Source organism: Prinia subflava, chromosome Z, assembly GCF_021018805.1.
Source record: "Prinia subflava isolate CZ2003 ecotype Zambia chromosome Z, Cam_Psub_1.2, whole genome shotgun sequence".
Classification (NCBI taxonomy): Eukaryota; Metazoa; Chordata; class Aves; order Passeriformes; family Cisticolidae; genus Prinia; species Prinia subflava.
Genome location: NC_086283.1, coordinates 2,328,280 through 2,347,473, shown reverse-complemented (window position 1 = coordinate 2,347,473; position 19,194 = coordinate 2,328,280). Strand labels below are relative to the sequence as shown.

The following is a 19,194-nucleotide window of genomic DNA, read 5'->3' as shown; positions in this document are numbered from 1 at the left end:
TTTAAAATTTTTTGACTTATCATTCAGATGTCATGCAAGAATTAAGCGCATGACTTAAGACCTGGGCAACTCTACAAGGAGTGTTTTATGAATTTGTGTTCTAAATTGAAGTTGGCCATCTGATACGCTGATGTTGTGTAAACGTTTCTTTTTTTCCTATTCTTATCTGGAAAGGCCTTTTCCTTCTTTCATTGCTTAGGTATGAGCTTAAATAGTAGCACCCTTAGGCTACAGCAAAAAAAGGTATGTATCACATATTGCACAGAATATCACTGGCAACAAGTAAATATAAGCCGCGGCAGAGAAAATGCGAATAAAACAAATATGGCAGCACGCGTTCTCAAACAGAAGGGTATGTGGAAGGATACTGGTGTGGAAAAGACGTCAGTAACCACAGCGCCTTGCCCCCCATGACACAGGTTCCTACTCGGGCGGAAGCCGCAGACAGAAGCTCCCGACTGCGCGGGCTGACATTTCTCGAACCCCGAACCCCTGGGGGCCGCAGGGCGAGAGGGCACAGGCGGGGCGGGGGCAGCGGGCAGCCCGCGCTCCCCTCACAGCCCGCGGCGCCCGGCCATCCCCGCCCCGGGGCCGCTCCGCTCCGCTCGGCGGGACGAGCACGGCGCTGCCCGGCCCGGCCCGGCCCGGCGGGGCCATCGCACCGCCCCTGGCCACCGCCCCCGCCCCGCCGCCGCCCTGATTGGGCCCGCGGGGAGGCCCCTCCCGCCGGCCCCGCCGCCGCCGCGCCGCGCCCGCTCCCCAAATACACCTTGGCGGCGCCGGGGAGCGGCAGCGGCGCCTGCCCAGAGCCCCTCGGTGGGGCTGCGGCCGCGGGCACCCCGCGCCATGGTGAGTGACGGAGGCGGGCGGGGAGGAAGGGAGGGTGCGAGCGGCGCCCCGGGCGCGGAGAGGGGCGGCGGGGACCCTGGACAGCGCTGGGACGGGGCGCCCGGCCGGGACCGCGGGCGCTCGGGGCGCGGCCGGAGCTCTCTCGGGCCGGGCGGTGATCGGAGCCGAGCCCCGGAGCGGGAAGCCCTCTCCCCTCAGCGTGCCGAGCCCCGAGCCAGACACGGGCGTGAGCGGAACAGGCGTCGATTCGGGGCTGGAAGCGCTCGGGAAGCCCGCTGAGGGCTCCAGCCACGAGGGCTAGGTACTCCGGCGGCCTTTGTGCATTGTGAGGCTTTCTAAGAATTCGCGAACTGCTGATGCTCGTCGAGCTAATTAAACCCATTCAGGCTGGTGTTACTGCGTTATGCTTAGGTAAGGTTTCTTACCCGGTTTCAGAGCAATTTATATCATTCCACCTCATGAATTAGACACAAACCTTGTATTTCAGCACATATTTGATGCTCTAACAATGCTCTTCAGCTCTGCATCTGCTATTCCAATGGGGTTTTTTCCTAGGAAGAATAAATGAACCCCCAAACTGTGTTCCATTAATGACGATTAGCAGTTTTTCAGTCGATTTCTCTCTCTTCTTTCCATTTTTTCAAGACTTTAGGCTCACAATCCCTTTTCTGAGCGAATAGGTTTGTTTCTGTGGCTAAAACTCAGTGACCATTACTAGCCTATGTGTAGTATTTGCTTTATAAAATCATTGCAATCTGTAATCATGAGACACCTGAAAAGTTTTTCTCTCATATAAAAAGGAGTACTTTTGTACATCTTTTATACATCTTTTATGCATGTTATGTCCTGCCTGAAGCTTGTTCTAGCACTGCTTCTAAAATGGCTCTGTTTTTCAGAGCTGGTCACTTACTCTGTGGATGTGGTAAGATGGCTTTCCAAGTTCGAAGGGTGATTTAACAGGGAAAAAGTCATAAGCAAGAATGCAGTGTTTCTGCAATGCTGTATTTGGGCTTTTTGCTTCCACTGGACTACAGGTTACACTGTGCTGCATGTAGGTTGGTCTAAAGAGGGATGTCAGACATTTGCTATCGGAATACTAGTAGGAAAACCAAAATTTTTATTCACTTAGATTTTCCATTATTAAGTCTGACAATACAGAGCTACAGAAATATGTAACAGACGAATTTTTCATAACAATTGTAAGAGTTTAATTGTATTTGTGTGAATAGAACAAAACGTTTTACTTATTTGGAAGCGGTCTAATCTTAGAATTTTCCTCAGATAAAAGTCCCAATGGAGCCACTCCCTTTTCTTGTAGTTAGAATTAAGATGATTTTTTTCCAAACAACAAGAAGTGGTCATAATGAAACATACACTTTAAATCATATAAATGGATCTCTTACTTTTCTAGAGTCAGGAACAAAAGGTTCCAGGTGACAGCCTGTACTGGGAAGAGATTCCTGTAACAGACTATTAATTAATCAGAGGAGAGAAGCAATTCACGAATCCAGAGAATGTGTGTGAATGTATTACAAATGTTCTTTTTGTGGGGAAGAGAATTGTAGAGAAGTTTCTTGCTTGGGTTGTGTTGCTCTGGGGTGCTACATATGGCCATACATTCTGACTACTGTTCTTTGCCAGTAGCAAGAACCTTAATTGAACCAGGTGATTGTAAAGAAGCATGAGGAGTACTGTAGCAATGGTATAGAAACTTTGTGCTCCTATTCTTAAAAAGAAAAAGAAAGCATTTGCTGAAATCATGCTCATCCAAAGCAGGCAGGAAAAGTATGGAAGGAGAGACAAAGAAGGCACATACTGAGATTTCCTGGTTGTACTTCCTTTTTCTGTGGAAATATGTAGCTTGTAGCTGTTATGAGTCATGATAATGCAAGATCATCAGGCAAGCATTGGAGGAGAAGGTAAGGAATTTAGTTCTACAGTGGCATTTTTACCCTTCTTGACATCAATATAATGTCTCACCGAGGTCTTGCCGTCCTCTTTTCCACTGGTTCAGTGGAAAAACTTGCTGAGTACTCACATAAATTAATCAAATTTTTGATGAAACACTAAAAATGAGAAATCAGGTTCCGTAAAAACAAGTATTCAAGTTGAGTATATTTGTCTTATTGGGATTAATGCTTTCTTTAAAAAATGTGTCCTTAGTGTACTATGACAGTCTGTTTCAAAACAGATCCCATGGTGAAATCAAAACATAAGAGTTGATAATAAAATCTAATATACCAAATATCAGTAGTAGTCAAAACCTGGTTATGTCATGCCATAAAAGATAAAATATCAGTGCTGTTAATGAGTGTGAATGCCATCTGTTTAAAATTAAAAAAAAAAAAAAAAAAAAAAAAAAAAAAAAAAAAGGGCACCAATACTCAAAATAAGTAATCCAAGAAGCCAAGATAGAGTTTGTATCAAAACCAGCTCTTTTCCTTTTAAATGGAATGAGTTGTTAACAAAAAATACTGTAACTTGTATTGTACTTTAAAAAAATCCCCGAAAGCTAAAAATCAAGCACCTCAGTAATCTAAGCAAGCATATGCTATGTTCTAAATTATCAATGAGGAAATAAGTGTAAGGACATACTGGCTGTATTTTGTATCTACTTTGTAGACTAGAGCAACAGGTTTTAATTTTTCTTTATAAAAGCATAATCATTTAAGAAAAGTCCTGTATAGGTAAAAAGAAATCTTATTTTAAAAAAGTTATTGGGAACTACAGGACACGATTTAAAGTATTTTGTTGTAATGTTACTTAGGAATCATTACATTTCAGATTGCACATTTTATTAACAAGTGAAATTTGGGCCATTGGAAAGTTGCCATTAGATTCTTAATGGCAACTTTGCTGGGATTCCTTGCACATTTTTGTAGTATTTACGTTTTAAACACCTTTGTTGTCTACATGTCTTTTAAAATTTACTGCATTTATATCGATGTTTGCCATTGCAATTAAGACTTTTAGCATTTGAAATTAAATTAGGGCCAAATCCCATATTTGACATTACTTTGAATATTCCTACTAGCATGGCTTCACCATATGACATATGGCTGTATGATGTTTGTATATTGTATGGCTGTATGATGTTTGTATATTGTATGGCTGTATGATGTTTGTATATTGTATGGCTGTATGATGTTTGTATATTGTATGGCTGTATGTGTGATGTATATTCAGCGTGTCTTGCATGAATAGTTGTATGACAAGTAGAAATTAAAGTTTATCATTAAATATATTATATTTTTAAGTCACTTCAAGGCATTGGTTTTTGTTCAACAAAGCAATGTTCAGGGCAGAATGTTAGTATCTGTTTAATTTTAAAATTACAATAGGATTTAAGCATGTGCTAGGGCTTCTAGCTGTGGTGTAAACAAATCAATTTTTTCTAATAAAGGCAGCAAAATTTGCTAGAAAGAGCAGATTTTTGTAAGGTTTTTGTTTCTAGATTCACATGCTTTGGGACAATTGAAAAAAGTCATGTTAATATCTATAATTAAGCCTTTTACTTGTGCCATAAGTACTGACTGCAGCTCATTTGGTAACACACTGTTCTCCCATTTTTTTTGTTGTCCTGCTCGGGGGATGGCAGTTGTAGGTCAGTGCTAGGAAGTGGCTCACCACACAGGATATTTATTTTTGTAGATGTGGTATCTGGAGCAACCTGACATCAAGTCCCTTTTTGTAGGAGTTCACGTTTCACTGCTCTCGGTTGTTCTGCTGCTTCATGACCTAAGCCAGAGCAAATACAAAATTCTGCTTTACCACAGAGAGGCCTGGCCAGGTCCTGTTCACTGATTCAGACCCCAAGCATCTCTGTGAGCTTTAGGGCCTCCACAGGCCTTCAGTCTTCAGGAGAATCCCACCCTCTCAGAGCATAGTATTTTGTGAGATTCACTTCCACTTGTTTTTCATTCACGTTTCCTATTTTATGATAGTTTTGTTAAGTGGAATAGATGCCCTTGGTAAGAATATTTCTGCTTTCAGATTTAATTGAGATTTAATTGTATTGTAACTGACGTTCTCATTTGATTCAAATGCCCTCTTCCACGGTTCAGACCTTCACTGCTACTTTTAAGCACTCTCCCAGCTACCTGAACTTGGCAGTATTGTGGTACACATTATTCTTGATTTTACTGCTCTGACTCTTTAAATTAGTTCCTTTGTATTACTTAAAGTCAATTTGTGAATTGATTTTCATCTTGCATATTCACTATTCACACTCGAAGTAGCTGTTCGAAGAGAATGGTGCCCTGCTTGCTAGCAGAAGCATTCAGACGAGCCTCCCTCGTGCAAGTCAGCCTCAGGAGGGTTATTCCTTACAGGGAGCACACTAAGCCCAGATGACAATCAAGCTGTGCCCTTACATGTCCTTTCTGAGAGGGTATTTCTTTCATGAGAACCCCTGTCTGTACTTCCTATGCATAAGTATCTGCCTGTGAACAGAATGCTGTGCTGTCTCTGCTTGGGTGACAACGCCACTTTTTCTCTGCCCTAAGGCAAGGGGAAAAATGCCTGGAGACCTGCACTCGTCCTGCGGAGGGCACAGAGCTGTCTGAAACTCTCCCTTGGGATGGTTTGGCTATGTCTTGCACTTCACGCATGGCTATGCCCATTGATTGTTTCAGCTAAGTCCATACAGAAAATAGGTCAGCCATGCAGTGGCTCTGGAAGAGAGCTTTAATTGTGTGGTTGTAATCTAGAAACAGGACGTGTGGATCATCTTGGAGGAGACTGGAACCGCTTCCAAAGATGTTGTCAAGCATCATGGAATCTAGCCCTTAGACAGCTATTTGTGTTAGAGAGCTGCAGGGAATATCCCGTGCAAGTCATCCAATTGTCTCCCTGTGAATAATATTAAAATTTCTTGTTAGAAGGCAGCATGCTAAAATTCTTTGATTATTTTCTCCTCTACAGAAGAAAATTGAAAAACACATACATTTATGAATTGAATCTGTTCCTCAGCCAAGTTGTCAACTTTTCAGAACAAAAATATATTGTGCTATTGTGGAAAATGTATTTTGTGGGAATTCTCCTGGTGTAATTCTAGAATGTCACTAATTCCAAAGAGTGCAGTAAAATTTGTGGTTTCTGTGATGCCACATACAGTAGTTGCTGCCAAACTCTCCACTTTTAATGAATAATAACACAGAAACAAGTTTATAGTATATTAGACAGAAGTGTGTTGTGCAGTGATGACTGCCTTTCTGATGCTGACCAAGGTAAACGTGTATTTAATTTCATTTTAACCTTGCATTTCACTTGGCACTTGATACAGATGCAGACTGACAAAAATTGTTCAGGGAAAGCTGATTACTCTCTTCGACAAATACAGAAACTATTCACACACAAAAGAGCATTAGTAAAAGCTTGACTACAACAGAGGAACACCTCAGCAATATTTTTAGTTTGTTATTGGGAAAAATTGGGATTTTATGTTTGCTTATAATGATCTCTATGGTTTCAAAACACAGGGCAACATACTCAGGTGCTGCCTCCTGGTTAACAGGGAGTGGCATCTGCTTACACGAATGGCTGTGTTTCTCCCTAGCCCTGACTGCAGGCATCCAGGAGCCTAAAATATTCGTTGCAGTTCCTGTTTTAAATAGAACTGCTAAAAATGGCAAAATTTCCATGTCTTTGGAGAAAGCATATTTCAATCTAACTTTAAATTTCCTTTTTTGTTGTTTTTGCCAAAATTGTCTTCATAGTTGTCTCTTGTCTCTTTGCACTGGCAAGCTAAAAGTGCAAAACCATTTGCCTTCGTGATGTGAAAAATCTTTGGTGGACTGATAAATTTTTTAAATTTTAGTGAAAATAGAGCCTTTAGTCCAGAAAACTCACAAGGCATATTTAGAGGTAGGATTTTAGAATTTCCCCATGAAAGAAATGATACGAAGGGAGAGAGTCTCATGGCTTAAGTAATTTGGCAAGGCTTTTGGTCAATGGGGAACTGATTCTTTTTCTCAAGAATTTCACAAAATCATGATAGAAATAATACAATTAATTATAGATTGAATTAAATGTTTATTTTGATACAGTTAAAGGTTCCTAAACAAGTCACATGATATTAAAAACGAGCTGAGGGGGAAATGCATTTCATTTAAGGAATTATGAAACCTTCAGAAATAACAGAATGACATTATACCTGCTGTGTGTTAGCCATGAAGATTTAATGTGAGCATACCTTCCTTGTTCTGCTTGTACATCTAGCACCTACACCCTTTTATTAATCTTATCTGCAAAATCTATTAGATTTGTAAAGTGTTTTCATCCCATTGTTGCTTTTAAAATCTGGCTGCCAACTTTTATAAGGTCAGCCATGACTTTTCTAAAATCACTCAGATCTATTGAACTGCCCAGCAAACTTGTGCAATCTCTTAACTTGTGCTAAGACATCTGGATTCACTTCTTGACTCAGCTGCAGTCTTTCTTTTGTGACCTCCAGCATGCCTTATTTCCCCACTTAAAAAGGAGGCATTGTTATACTCCTTTCATGTCCCCTTTTTCTGTCTTAGCTGTTCAGAGGGCAAACCCTTCGGTCAGACATCATCTTTTGCTCTATATTTTGGTATGACCCTGCTCTTCTTAAAATAATCAAGTAATACTGCCCACCAACAGTAATAGAGACAGAGCAGAATGCAGGATATCAGTGGCACTGATAAGCTACCTGCCCAAGGATAAACTCACAGAAGGTTAAATACCAGTATTTAAGTGTAACCAAAAGTTCTGTAAGAATTTTTGCGTGTTGTGATCTTGCTGACTAAACAGTGAGACTTTCATGAATGTTAGAAGGTAATGAAGTATTTCCCTTTGCAGACAAAAACATTTGGTTGTGTGGTGGCAATGAAATAACAGAGGAGACCAGTCTTCATCTCAAGTTAGGCACAAAAGGTTTACAAAACCTTTTGATGTGCTCATGGGGCAGAGACCACATTTGTAATGTGACACTGAAAATCAGCCCCTGCACTGAAAATTAGTATCAGCTTCGATCAGGTTCACACTTATGTCACTTGCTCCAGATCTGTGTGAGAGGCATCATGATTGTTAATTATACGTGGAAAAAGTCATTGACCATAACAATAGTAAATTTTAGAACCAATCGAGGCATGGCTAGTCACAGTTTGAAGTGTGCAGCTATACTGTGTGTGAGGTAGAGGTGGGCATCATGTCACTGACTATTCTCATTGCAGATTAGAGAGTGGCACACAGAAATTACAGTAAAAACTGGCTTTAGTGGTTGCTTAATATATGAAATGTTGTTTCATGATATCTTCCTTTGAGTTGCTCTTAGAAAATTATTTGCAGTTCTAAGTAGTAATAAGTTCTCAGCAAAAATGGGTTCAAATGATAGAGGGGAAGTAAAAGAAAACAAGTATCTTTTCAAATAGGCTTTGAAGCAATGAAGAGCAAGGACTACTGATAGGATACAGGGCTATGATTTACCCATAGCAAAAACTAAAATAGAACATCTATCCCTGCCTGTTTTGAGGGCAGAATTTTGTTAGCAGTAAATTGGTGTATGGAAATATAAGATGATAAACTGAAATAAGAGAGTGGTAGTGGCAGAAAAGCATGTAATGGGGTTAATGTGTTTTTTAAAGAAAGATTTTATTGCCATTGTAGGTTACTATACTGTAAATGGCTGATCTATCTAATGCTGGAATAAATATGCCAAAAAAGGCAGTTATATGGTTTTATATAACAAGTACTCAGTGTTTTCTTTCCCAACTGTTACACCTCAGTAATGGAAAACACTCATAATCTTTAGTAAAATATTAATAAATGCGTTCCAATCTTTAAACTTAGGTTTGGCACTCTGTCTTTTAGCAGTGAAGCTGTTTTACTTAGGAGTGCAATCCTGATGTCAGTTCAACATAGTATGGGCATCATGGGATTTAGATGCCTGTTATAAACAGAGTTGAAAACCCAGGGCAAAGGTTTACAACATGAATATGCTACAAAGATACTTGTGATACTGTGAGAACTTAATTTCTCCGTTGTCACAAGATACTTGTAAAGTTAGTGCTTGTGTCTCATTAAAGCTTGTCAGGTACAAGTATTTAAAATAAATGTTTTGTATTTTCCACATCATGAAAGTGTAAGCAGAAATGTGAAATATCTTTGACCCCATACAAAAGAAGACTGTACACAGTGGAGTAGACTTTCTTTCCTCCCTGAGTTATTTTTACCTGCAGAGTGCACTCTGCAATATTAGTGGTGCTTCAAAATGCTCTAGAGTGCCAAAATGCTTAAAAAATGTCTTCATCTTGGCAGGAAATTCCTTGTGAAGGAGATACTACCTTTCTTTATCCTTAAATATAGGTCTCTGCTTTACATCCTCCAGGAACTCATGCATCTCATTCCCTCCCTCTGCCTCAGTTATTCTCATGGCTTCTCAGCCTTTATCCTCTTGGAAAAGGGGGAACTTGCTCTGTAGCATCCTTTTCCTGTGCACATAAACAAGTACAGAAGTGGAACCTATTATTTGTTACATGAAGTCTTTTTTCCAGGGTCCAGTGAACAATAATTTTAACTGTCAAGTCAAAGGAACATATCTCTTCAAGATAATATTCAAATGACATTCAAAACCTATTTGAAGTACTCCTCTGAGTACATATGCACTCTCTGTGGTCGGAATATGATTTTGGTTCATTTTTAGGTTTTCTGCCACAGTTCACTGGCCAGTTGCTCTGCTCTTTCACCTCTGAAACAGCTGAACTGTGTTCTTTGCTGCTTGGAGCTATCACTCACAGCACTAGTATGCAACACAGCAAGTTGGAGACATCTTATGTGGCTCCATTTTTGAAATGAATGTAGCTTCCTAATATAATGAAAGAAATCGGGTGTTCAGTGGTGGATTACCATTTTACAGATTTAAAAACCAGCACATACAGAATGGTTATTCATTAACATTTTGGTGGGAAATTGTACTTGAAGGACCTTTGGTGTGGTACACTACACTTAAAGTGAGCCTTACGTCTCTGGGTGGCTGAAGTGTTGAGAAAAAGGTGTTTATCAATAACATTTGACTTTAGTTTGGATTCTCAACAGAGTAAATCTGAGATGAGTCTGTTACTACTTTTCTTTGGCTGTTGCTCCTGTTCGGAATCTTCTCCAGACCAAGATGCTCAGCTGTGTTCTGCGCTCATTTTGCCTGAGTACTGTAGCCCAAAGCCTCCCAGCACTGAATCATAAATTGCCACATCTTGAACTAAGAACTGGATGCCCATACAGTTCCCTACCTTCTTGGTGGCAGTGGGAGGAAGGTTTGCTTGTGGTTATTGCTGACAGCAGTGCACTTCATGCTGCCTCACTGGAATGGAGGTCAGGGCCTTCAAGGAAGCCAGGTAAGTAATGCTTCCATCCTGGGATCTCAGATACATGTCCAGGACTTGGTATTTCAGAAGGCCTGATGAAGAGAGAAAAGAGGTTTCTTATAGACATACTATAAAACACAAGTGTAATATCTTTAAAAAAAGAAAATGTAACATTATGAAATGAAACCTTAAAATGGTAACAATGGACATCTACCCTTTATGTTACAAATCAATGCCATTTAAAAAAATACTAGAAAATAACATAGGAAGTTTTTACTTCCTTATTCACACAGGGCAACCTCATTAAACAATTCTGCAAAACAAGATATGTTACTCCTAGCCCCCTGATAGATGCTAAGGCGGCAAACCAGTGAAATTAGAAATTGAATCTTGATATCCATATCAAGGTAGTAAACACATATCCTTCCTTAATTGCACAACAGAGAGTAATATATAACCAGGAGAGTTGGTTGAAACACAGAAATGACAAACAAAAAATTTATCTCTATATCTAAAATATTGCTGGAAAGCTCCATGAAGTTAGCATGTCAACATGTTCAATAGGCTATACTGAGAGATTACACAAAAATTATTTGCATAAGAACCTACCAAACTCCAGTGGGTTAGTAGTAGAGGGAAAGAACTTAATCACTAAGAGGATTGTCCATTCCATTACAAATAGCTTTGCTATATTGCCCATGTTTTCCTTATTTTTTATGGATTTTTTGATCCTCATACTCTTCTGTAGGTTTTCTTCTTTCCTCCTTCATCCTTTATTCTGTCTGTATCTCCCTTTATCTTTCACATAATAAAGAACAGCACATACTGCAAAATAAATTAGAAAACCCGGAAAAACTGCAATCTGAGAAATGGAGACAGGAGTCTTTCAGACTTTGGTAAGAATACTGTCATGTTAACATCATTGCAGCCTGTGCAGTCATACAGGTTGTGAAGTGAAGAAATATAGGTGATTCTTGGTACCCTGCCAAGAATAACTCCAGGAAGATTACCCTGTGGTTCATGCAACGCACAATATCTGTATTTACCCCATGAGAGAAAGACCCAAGTCACAAAAAGTCACAAAAAAGCAGCAGAAGAATTATGGTTAAAATACATTTAATTTGCCTCAAAAATTAAACCCTGAATTTGTACCGTGGATTAGAGGCTGGTGATTGATACGGCTCATCAAAGTTTCTGTATTGTTCTTTGTTAACCTTTTCTTGTATTTCCATTCTTCAGTACCTCTTAATGTGTTTAATCTCTGTTTATGTGAAACACCTGCCACAGAAATTGGTGAATTTCAGTGGAATTTACAAGTATTGCAAGCTTAAGCATCTATTTCTGTGCCAGTGTGTAACCAGCACTCTGGCACAAAAATATCCAGAACTGAAACAGAGTTCCAGAAAGCTGATTATATTGTTTTTGTTCTGTTTGAATATTCAACTTTGATATTGTTACAAGATGCTGCAATTCAATAACTAATGTACTTGAATCTGTATAATGAATAGCTTGAAACGTGCTAAATCTTTCTAAAGGTACCTGTTCTAACTGAAGGAGCAGCACTGACCAAGGCTTCTACTATTTGATATGTTTTAGCTGTAAGGATGTATCATTTTTTTATTGTTTATCACTGGGGAGGGTTTGGAAGTGTAGCATTATAAATGGTTTATTTTCCTTGGCATCATGATCAGGGCCTCAATGATCCTCTGATTTTCACTGTGTCTATTATTAAAACAAGAAGTTTTAATACTTGAGAACTTGAAACTTACTCGAGAAGTTTTTTATAAAGGAGCTCGTGTTTCTACATCTCAATAGCCTGCTATGATTTAGATATGTCAAAGCTGAATCTCCCATAAATATTTTCAGCTTACTTTTCCACAGAGCCACATTTTCCCATCACTCTTTACCTCAAACTGCCACCAGGGCTAAAGGGAAGTTACTACAAAATTCGTGGTGAACGTAGCAGTTAGCTCTGAGTTAATTTTGCATTCCTTCTCTCTGCTGGTCTCATTTACATGTGCTGACTTTTCCTGTGCTAAAGTAATCTGAAAAACACTCTGTGCAATTTGATTTCTTTCACATGCTTAAAAGAAGAGTTGAATAAGTGGAACGGAAGGATTTGAAAGAACAGTAGCCGTCATAAGTTCAGCAATTGCACTGGAGACAATAACAAGCATCACAGATTGAACATTCAACAGGAAGCCAAAATCTGCTTCTGGATTTATTTAATCTTTGATTTTGTTACACACGTGGTATACACTAACAACAGGCTAATATTAGCCATTAAGTGCTTATTTGTTGTGATTAACAAGATTAATTTCTCTTAATACTACATGTGCAAGCTCAATATTTCACAAAAGCTCTCATCTTTACTTAGTTCATCATTTTAGTGAAAAAAGAAGCCTGTGTTTTAAAGACGATATAAATTCACGTGTTTATTTAGCTTTCTGTGCTTTAAATGCATATCTGCTGTATTTTGCAGATGAGTCTTAGAAAGCACCTCAACAAGATACTCAAAGTGGTATTGTAATGTTTTCCTAGAGCATTCATTCTCTCTCGATGTGCTGATAACCTTTTCAGAAGTAAGATGCACTGCTTTTGTGTACTCAAATCTTTTTTAGAAGAGCATTTTGAGATTTTGAAGAGGTGGGCTATGAATAACTATATGTGCCAATACCATTGTGTGCAAAATGACAGGCCAATCAACGAAATAAAAAAGGAAGGTGCTAATTTACAGTGCACATGGGCTAAATCAGCAATTCCAATTATTTTTAAACATGTTTTGTAGCAGAAACGATCTGTAGGCATTAATCAAAAAGGAGGGTGCCTCCTTGTCCTGCGCTGCAAATACCATGGAAGAGAAAAATTGGGAAAGTAGCTGATTTCTCTGTTTCTTCAGAGCTGCTTTTTATTTTGCGGGGACCTACGTAAAGCAGAATCAGTATCTGTATGATAGCTATGAAAACACACATTCAGCATCTATTTGGGTTGATTTCACGTCTTTAATCAATGTGTTTTTTCAGAAGTACAAGGACATGACCTCAATGCTGCAGGACAAACCATTTTTGCTAATTAGAAGTTCCTGTTATTATCTTCCCATGCATAGTTTTTAACCTTTCTGTAATCTCGAATGACCTCAGTTCTGTGATTATTGCATCTGCACACTTAGCTGCAAAAACCCAGCATTAAAAAGCCAAGGTCATGTTTTGGTTCAAAAATAAGAAAACATGCAAATCAGTAATTCAGTGACAGCAATGACAGACCTTTTAAGTTCAATCCTATTCCTGCTATATCCAGAAACCTGCTTTTGACTTCAACAGGAGTTGGCATGAGTGCTTAGCTATGAATAAATATGAAAGGTAGTTGTCAGTGATTTTCAGCATGAAAATGATTTTGTAGACATTGTAAACAGAAGTGACAGGTGGCAAATACCCAGTCAGAAAACTTTGCAACTGAAATCTGCTAATGAAATACTTCTCTTTCTACAGACCTGGTTTTTAAGCACTTCTCTAAGATCTGTGGGAGTTCATGGAAACTTTTAGTACTTCTATTTATAATGTTTTTAGTACTTTTATTTATAAAACTTGCTGTTCATTATAATTTAAAGCTGTGAACACAAAGGGAATATTTAACTATATGCACTGTCATTAGGCACTACAATCAATGTTTTATATTGCTCTAGCATGCTCCAGTATATTTGGGAAAATAATATTTATGCAAACCTGTGTGTTAGTCACTTAAACAGTTACATCAACTTCAGCAAGAATGCATGCAGGTACAAATCTCAGCAAGGTAAGTGCCTTTCAAGAATCAGGGGAAAATTTTTATCATCTCTGAAAGATGCTTCACAGTTAATCCAGACCATGGTGCTCAAACAAGAAGTTACTTCATGCTTTAGAATTCTGTAGTTGTTAAAACAGTTTGTTGTTTCATTTATTAAAAAAGAGATGCAGCAACATCATGAATACTAGCTAAAGGTTTCAGTAATGGTATGGGATAAAAGGTTACTAGATTTCACTTTTATCATAAGATAATTACTATTATTTTTTAGTTTATTTGCTCCTTAAAAGCATTTTTGATCTATGAGATAAATGAAAATCAGATTTTGCAGACCTTTAAAATTAAAGGTCAAATTAAATGAGTGAACTGCTATGCATTGATAAATTTGAGAGATTGAGCTGTAAGTAGGTATTTGGAAGCAGTCAGTAATCACGACAATTAACAATGACTTCATGTTCTAGACCGTCAGTGCTTCTCCTTTTGTGGACTCTAATTAAGTTGCATTGGCTATGGGCAACACTTTGATTTTTACATTTAACTCCTGCTGACTGTCTCGACCACTGCATGTCCTCAGGATGAGTTTTAATTCTTGAAAAGAAGACATACATTTATTTTTCTTAGCTTTTTTCTTTCAAGTTTTATCGAAGTATTGTACTTCCAGGGACTGCAAATGCAGATTATGCTGTGTTTAAAAATATATTCCTTTAAAGTGTGAGAATAATTTCCAGATGCTTTGGATTGCTTGCCGTCACTGCAGCAGCTCTTCATCTTCAAATGCTTCCTCATCTGGGCACCCTGATCACTCAGTGTCTCATCAGTTATGTCAGTTCAGTATCAGGATTTCTCAAGAAACCAAAAAACAAAATGTAAGCCCCAAACTTGAATAATGTGTCATGGTTACATACAGCAGGTTTCTAGTTTTTGTTGAGGTGTCTTTATCTCTGCCTCAGTAAAAATGGCCGTGAGCAGCGCAGCTCCATCGCTCCTGCAGTGTGAGGAGCCGTGGCTCTCGGGGCTGTCTCCATCGGGAGATGCTCAGCTGGGGATCCAGCCGTGCTGTGGGCCGGGGCGAGGGCATGCAGATGTGCCACAATCGAGGGCTGCCATTTCATCCTGAGTATGTGACGGAGGGAGCAGAGGATCAGGTGCTGCGAGCCTGCCTGCTGGGCTTGCTGGGGAGTGTTTTCACAGAGGTTTTGACTCACAGGAAGAGAATATTTTTCCCACGCTGTCTTCTCAGCATGCCTCCCTGTTATTTGGTCCTAGCACAGGAAAATATTTACCCTAGAAAAGTACTTAATGTGATACTTAAAATGGCAAATACGTATTTTATCAGCAGCGTTTGGGAATCGGTCCTTCCTTTAGCTACATGCCAAAACAAGGGTGTAATAATTAAAGTTCCCCCTGCGCTCTTAATCGAAACCAGAGATGTGGCTGCAATATAACTTTCACATCTGGAGTCTGGGCTTCTCCCAGGGGTATATTTGGATCCAGGGAGTTGCATCAGACCATTACAGGGAAATGAGTCAGTCGGAAAACCAGTATAAGAAATTCAGTGATACTTTAAAATGAGGGTTTTGCCCTGTCATCAGGAACATTAGTTTCAATACTAAGATATAGGGGTTGGTGTTATTACACAAATGCTAATATTTTAAAGCAGCAGAAGTGTCTGTCTCATGACCTTAAAATAAGACATATTAGTAGTTCTGAAGTTGACATGTATTCTGTGAAACTAATTTTCAAGACAGATGACAAGATAGAAAAGTAGATAATTTGTTTTTTTCCTCAGAAAACAAAGGTAATTATTTTCTTCATCTCCTGGCTTGGTAGCTGTCTAATGTTGCAAATCACAATCTATTCAACTTGAAGCACAGAGGAAACACTTGATTGTGTTTCTCTGCTTCTTAAAACAATTTATACAGAAAAAAATGGTAGAAGGGTAAAGAAATTCCAATTCCACATTATGTGGGGAGAAAGATTTTTTTTTTTTTTTTTTTTTTTTTTTTTTTTTTTTTTTTTTTTTTTTTTGTAAGCAAGAGCTGGATTTTGTAGATTGCCCTAAGTAGTCGTATAGTCATATAGGACAGTCACTGGGATGAATGACAATATTGAATTTGGATTTACTAAACTGTTTGGACTGTTAAAACAATGATTGATTGATATGATTTGTGTTATTTTGTCACAGCTGCTTTACTATCTTTTACTTTGTTTGGTAATCACTGTAATTCCTTTAATTCAGTAAGTTCTGTTGTGTGCTGTGGTATTTCCTTATTATCAAAAGTATGCTGTGACTTACAGAATAATATTGACTCTATTTGTATTAGAAATAGTCCTAAACAGAGGGTGAGAACACTGGGCCTGTGCAGCATGCAATGGCAATTTTAGTGCTTTGGAGAAAAAAATGGTAAAGGACTGCTCTTAGATCAGAAAGACAGACCAGAACCAGGACTGACTTGAAAGACAGGAGGGTGGAAATTTTGGGTGAACAAGCAGAAAACTTAATGCCTGGCAAAGCATATTCCTTTTAGGAGCTGGAATTTGGGATTGCTGATTCTAGGAATTTCTTGTGCACCAGTAAATTATTGTTAAGTCCACTGTCCCATATCATGTCTTATCCTAATCTGCAGAGAGGATAACAACCTTTTCATCAGTTATTGTCTTTGCTCATATGGCAGAAATATGTACTATGAAAAAGCCTAGCCTTGTAAATTAGGTAAAGCCCATGTCTACACAAGGTAGTAATAATTTAGGATTGAATGTATATTAAGGTTATGTGTATTAAGGGGTATCTGAATCTCAACTCCTTGACTTTGCAATATCTAAACAAATAAATGCTTTGAAGGTAACATACCCAGGACATGTTTAAACTAACAAGGAAGCAAACAATGAAAGGTTAACTTATTTGTACAGGATTTAATAAGACTAATAAATACTTGCTTGGACTTCTTAAAATATGAGCTTATGTGTTGATGTGGGCTTGAGATGTTTTCTCTTACTATTTTAGAAACCTGCTTAAGATACTTGGAAACAGACCAATCACCAGGGCTTTGATTTTGTTGCTACCCACAGCACTTGAAGTAGAAAAGATAATATGCATATATTGTACTTCATATTACTAAGACAGAATTATAAGATTTTGTTATATGTTTGTTATATGATAGGCACAGCAGTTGAAAGAGTAATGAGCTGCTGCTGATAGGGAGGGTGCTGCATCCTAACCTGTCTCACTAGAAGCTGGTTGTGTTTTGCCCATGCATAAAAGGAACAAACAGTTCCTGCCTTGCTCTCTTCAGAGACACTGACTGGCAAGGGGCAAAAGGCAATGGTTCCTGAACTGCACAGATATTAGAGCTGAGTGGGAATAGTAAACCCCTTTCTTACATAAATGCAGAAGTTAACAGCCGCTTCTGTGGCAGCGCAGGCTTCCACACCTGCAAGTACTGCAATCACTCTTGTGCTAGATAAAGTTAGATTCAGTCAGTGATATCTTTTGAGTGCTGCAAAACAAACTAATTTTTTTAAAAATTATTGCTCAACATGCAGCAGTTCAACTAACAAAGTGGTATGACTTAAAAAAATGACATACCATCATACCATATTCTGTCTTATTCTGAGCAAAGGACTCTGCTTGCTGTAGGAGAAAAGTATTTAATATTGCTTTTAATTTTTGTTCCATGTCCATAAATTAAGATTATAAACTACCTTTTAGCTACTGTTGACAAGTGGTATTGCTTGATTCTTATAAATGTCTGTATTAATATTAGGGGTTTTACTGTATGATTGATTCATTGATCTGTATTGCATGACAGTGTCAAGAAATGTTATAATAAAGGAAATATTCAGAAGCAGATAGTAAAAATAAACATACAGGAATGCATTTTGACTGTGAGACAAGTATAGATGTAAGCTTAGAATGAAATGTTTATACAGAGCATTTTGAGCACTGTTAAGTTATTCTGCAGCTATGACTATACTACGTAAAGTCGTCTTCATTTTTCTGAGTGGCACAGTGCCATGTTGTACTCAGTCAGACACTAAATGGTTGCCTGTAGTTTGATCTCACAGCGGATTATTTAGTTTTAATTTTCAATTTGTTTCCCAAGGTAACTATGACATCAATTAATATGGGAGAGATGGAGAAATCACATTAGACACTCCTGCTCCCCTGGGATGAGCTCTCTCAAACCATGTTTGGAGAGGAATCAAAACCAGAAACTTCTTTGTTATGGTCAGAAAATGTCTAAAGACATGGTGAACAGTGAGAGGGCTGCTGCTCCTCATTCCCGAAACACATCTGCAGATGTTTGACTTCACCTGTGAAGTGTGGTATCATCTTTCTCATATGCTTTTAAGGTCTCTTATACTGCTGAAATTCCTTCTGTAATCTCTACACTGGGGATTCATTATCTTTCTCTTATTAGACCTTTAACACCTGTCTAATTACCATATGAGTGAGACAGATTTTCATGCAATACAATAGACTTTTTTCTGAACATTACTTAAATTAAGTGGAAGATGCACATAGGATACCAGCTGCAAACTTGATGTTTTAATAGAAGAAGACCTAGTCTATATGTAGAGGTTTTTCAGTATTTGAATCCTCTGAAGTGTCATGGAATTAGGTTTTCTGCTTTATTTATTTAAAGGTGTAATTTGGGGGATTTTGTCATTGCAGAGGTCAGGGAGAGTTTTGAACTGACCACTGCTGAAAATTGTTATACCTGTTAAATTTGATAATGATTTTGAACTGGGATCTTTGTTATCAAGGAACCATACAGTTTGTTTCTGAGAAAACAAGAACATCAGGATGCTTAGCAAATGTTCTGGAGAAAACTTTCTTTACTGTGTCTTCATTACTGGGACTTAAAAGATCCGATACTGGTTTTGTACACAGTATTATTGCTAGAAACATCATGGACATCCACATTCTTGTAAATCAATGATAATGTGTTCGTAAATAGCAACTAGCAGGAGCCCAGGGTCATACTGAGATCAAGGGCAAAGATTCCAGTCCCTACGAGGGCAGGAAGAGGCTGAGAGTAGATGTCCTGCAGCACAAAGGATGGCATCACAAAAAGAAGCTCTAGACACAGTTGCTGCATATCCAGCAGCTTTGTTGACTTGGGGATCTTCACATCAGCACCCATTTTGCCCCTGAAAAAGTCTTGTCCCATGACCATCTTCTGGGACTACTTCTTCCCACTTGGCAGCTTCTAGCAACTTTTCAGGTGTAAAACAA

General features: G+C 38.6%; 1 protein-coding gene across 2 annotated transcripts in view; it reads left to right on the top strand.

Moving 5' to 3' along the window:
* Positions 1 to 711: 711 nt before the first annotated feature.
* The window catches only part of GUCY1A1 (guanylate cyclase 1 soluble subunit alpha 1), a 35,606-nt gene continuing 17,123 nt past the window's right edge, over positions 712 to 19,194 (top strand). Inside the window, exon 1 of one of the 2 annotated variants that reach the window (XM_063423920.1) lies at positions 712 to 849. The gene's annotated coding sequence lies outside the window, so the exon portion shown is untranslated. Of the gene's footprint in view, positions 850 to 9,962; positions 10,206 to 19,194 lie in introns of those variants that run through there. The other variant, XM_063423921.1, reaches the window with a different exon arrangement.